This window comes from Mustela nigripes, chromosome 6, assembly GCF_022355385.1.
Source record: "Mustela nigripes isolate SB6536 chromosome 6, MUSNIG.SB6536, whole genome shotgun sequence".
Classification (NCBI taxonomy): Eukaryota; Metazoa; Chordata; class Mammalia; order Carnivora; family Mustelidae; genus Mustela; species Mustela nigripes.
Window position 1 is genome coordinate 48,543,881 of NC_081562.1, and position 4,141 is coordinate 48,548,021.

Sequence of the window (4,141 nt, forward strand, 5' to 3'; positions counted from 1 at the left end):
AAAAACCCTAAATAACTTCATATCCAGGATCAATATTTTGTATTTATGAATTTATTTATTATTGTCATTTTAATAATATAGACTTATTTATAGAAGCATTATATGGTATGTTACTTAAGTATAAAGCTAATATTTATATTTATGATAGTAATTATGGAGGTATGTTTATTTGACCTCAATAAACATTTCATTATCCTACATCTTGTGTCTTTGTGATTTGTGTCCCTTTTCTATCATCATCATCCTCATCATCACCTCCATCATCATTACCATCATCATGTAAACATTACCACTTGGTAAATGGGCCAAGGATCTCCACTTTGTTCTTGACTCTAAGTCAATGAGGTGACTGTTAGTATGAGCTCTATTTTAAAGATGAGAAAACAGTATCAGAGACATGTTACAAACATTGGGGTAACTACACATGGTAGACCTGTATCCAGAAGGTCTATCTGATTTCTGGGCTCTCTGCTATATTATTGCCTGTGTAGATGTATTATGTTGACTTAGCATGTAGTTCTGAAAGAAATACAGTAAGATACTGAAAAGAATCCATTGGCCTTATTAACAGTTGTGGATAAAAGAACAGAATGTTACTGTCAGCAGAGAAATACACATATAGTAGTTCTTACTGTGGAAGAATACTTTAACTCTAGTCTGAATCTATTAGGGCAGGCATTTTCAGTTTTCCTGTAAGTCAGGAAATAAAATAAAGGGGAAGTTGATGGAGTCTGGGGAGTCTTAAAATTTGTTCAGTGATAGAAGGAGTAGAGATAGTTGGACTGGTTCTATCTAGAAGAATGGACAAATGACATTAGCATTTGGGAGTGTGCATTTTTTTTCCACAGAAAGTGAAAGTCAGGGTTCAGGAGAGGTCAGTGGGTCAATGGTCTACTGTCTATGGTGTTTTCTTCTCTGAAGAGTCAGGAACCCCAGGTTTATTGTACAGGTCACTCACTAATTGTTTGTCAAGTTCCTGCAGGAGTAGGTCAAGTCTGGTGGTTAAGGTGAGTGTATACGTAAATTGCAGTTTCACTCTTGGATAAAGGGAGTTAACATTTTTGAGTGCGGGTTCCAAATGCTGACAGGTCCCAAAGATAAGCTGCTTAGGTAATAGAATTATAATTATTTCTGGGAAGGGTTTAGGACTCTTTCCTCTCTTCTTCCGAATGCATCTCAGTGTAATAACTTAGCAGAAATTGGGGTTGTACTTATTTTTGGCTAATTACGGAGCAATCTTCTAGAAATTGAGCCTTAAATGGAAGAATGTCCTCAGAATTGGTTTCATGAATGCTTCCATCTGGGGCAAGGAGTCTGAAATGAAGAGATTTTAAAAATTCTGGTTGCTAATGAACATAAAACAAAAGGTAGCAGAATCTTCTTCAGTTCCGAAGGGCAGTGCTGGCAATTTTTTTTTTTTAAGATTTTATTTATTTATTTGACTGACAGGGATCACAAGTAGTCAGAGAGGCAGGCAGAGGCTTAACCCACTGAGCTGCCCAGGCGCCCCAATGCTGGCAAATTTTGCAACTATATGAGATAGTCCGAATTCCTCATAGGGAATCTTGACATAATCATCGGTACCTGCTGTAGCAATTCCTTTACACCAGTGGCAGAGGGCACCATTTAGCTGGTACTATCAACACTGGTCTTGTTCTTGGCATTGGCAGAGGCCTTGGGTATCTCCTCCCCCAGTAGCAGACGACAGCACCCAGCTGTTCAGGAAGACTAATCTGTGAGGTTGCATGAGACATAGGCCCTCAGGGACATCAACCAGCATGTCGGACCGATGAGAAGCCACTGCAGGGTTTCGAATGTAGGACAAACTTATTATGACTCATGTTCGAGAAAGAGCACTTTGGTGTTGGGTGGAAAGTAAGTCTAGGAGGGTTAAAACTAGAAGCAACTTCAGCACAATCCTTTATGGGGAAGGTGGCGATCACACTGGAGTGAATGGGAATGGAGCCAGAGAAAACTGGCATATGACCCTTTCTGTGACACTCAGTTTGGGTTGCCTGGGAAATAAGAGCTACATGTAGGTCAGATTCACTAAGAGGAATCATTTACACTGTATTATTCACTAGCATGCTGTTCTTCATATAAGTAAGGACATACAGGTAGTTCTGTTCTGAAAAGAGGTCAAGATTTTAAAGTTTGAGTGAAGATGCATATCAGATGAGAAACAGTGATACCAAAGGTTGAAAACTGTGGTCCTATTGTCTCTGAAGCAACCACAGCAATAGTGGCTTTATCTTTAAAATATACTTTCGGGGCACCCAGGTGGCTCAGTTGGTTAAGTGTCGGACTCTTGATTTCAACTTAGGTCATGATCTTAGGTCATGATCTCTGTGCTGAATGTGGAGCCTGCTTAAGATTCTCTCTTTCTCTCCCTCCGCTCCCCTCCTCCCTCTGCTTAAGCTCTTTTTCTCAAAAAAAAAAAAAAAAAAAAAAACCCAAAAAAAAAAAAACAAAAAAACCCTATATATATATATGATATATATATATATATATACTATATATATATGTAAAAACTATATATATATATTTAGTTTCAATGAATGTTTAATGTTTATGGTTGAAAAAACAGGTGGAGGTTCCCAGGTGGCTCAGTTGGTTAAGCATCTTCCTTCCACTCAGATCATGATTCCAGAGTCCTGGGATGGAGTCCTGCATTGAGCTCCTTGCTCAGCCAGAAGTCTGCTTCTCCTTCTGCTCTTCCCCCTGCCCATGCCCTCTCTCACTGTATGTATCTTAAATAAATAAATAAAATATTTTAAAAGAAGAAAAAAACCAGGTGGAGAAGACTGGGATGATGGATCCTGATCACCAAAAGAAAATTGTACTGCTGCTACACCATGAGGGCTGGGTAGACAGTAACTAGATCAAGGACATGGACTAAGATTCAATAGGCTCACCAGTGGAGAACTGTGTCAGTTGAAAAAGACAGGATTGGGGCGCCTGGGTGACTCAGTTGTTAAGAGTCTGCCTTTGACTCAGGTCATGATCCTGGGGTCCTGGGATCAAGCCCCGCATCAGACTCCCTGCTCAGTGGGGAGTCTTCTTCTCTCTCTCCCATTCCCCCTGCTTTGTTCCCTGTCTCACTGTATCACTCTCTGTCAAATAAATAAATAAATAAATGAACAGACAGGATCATCAAGAACTCCATTTCTATAGGAATGAGGGTTTAAGTCTCTATAGCCAGTAAAAACCCCATCCAATGGAGGAGAGGCAGAGAGTAAAGGGAAAATGGAATGAGCAGTGGAAGAAAGAATTCATGATTATTAACTTAGGTTATATGAACAGCTATAAAAATAGAAACTGTAGCACATAAGCCAATAACGAGCTTAGTGAATTAATAGGATCTTGGCTCACTCTCCTGCTTTGGCCCTTCATCTAATATGAACTGGTAAGACAACTGCCTCTACACTCTGTACTCTAACTTTCTCTTTTTTGAGTTTGGGTGGCTGCCATCTACTAACACGTCCCACCACCAGATGTCTCACAAGAATTATGGGAAATGTGATGTTGCTAATGGCAGGGAGTGAAATCCATTCAAAAAACTAAATACAAAGCAATTAAATCGTTTTTGACACAAGCAGACAAGAGACCTCCAGAAGGATATACCCACTGTAAGAGACGCATCCACAGCCTACCTGGCCCATTTTGTTGATAACCTCTGACATGTGAAGTTTGCTAGAGAACCCTTGTTTCAAAGCCATGGTAGTATCATTCTGCATTCTCTGTCAATGGTTTTGTCAAAATCTCCATGTTTTGTTTTCATAGGGTGGTTCTAATGGACTGGGGCATGTCCCCAGAGTACGTGTAATCTGCTCTTCATCATCTCCACAGTCTTTGAACTGCAGATTCCTTGTTCTTCAAATGAGGAGAGTGATACCTACCTTCATGAAAGAATGATCACTCCATCAGGGCTAGAAGGAGAATTTTCTGAATTGAATTTTTTTAAATAAAGATTTTTATTTATTTATTTGACAGAGAGAGATCACAAATAGGCAGAGAGGCAGGCTGAGAGAGAGGAAGGGAATCAGGCTCCCTGCTAAGCAGAGAGCCTGATGCAGGGCTCAATCCCAGGACCCCAGGATCATGACCTGAGCCGAAGGCAGAGGTTTAACCCACTGAGCCA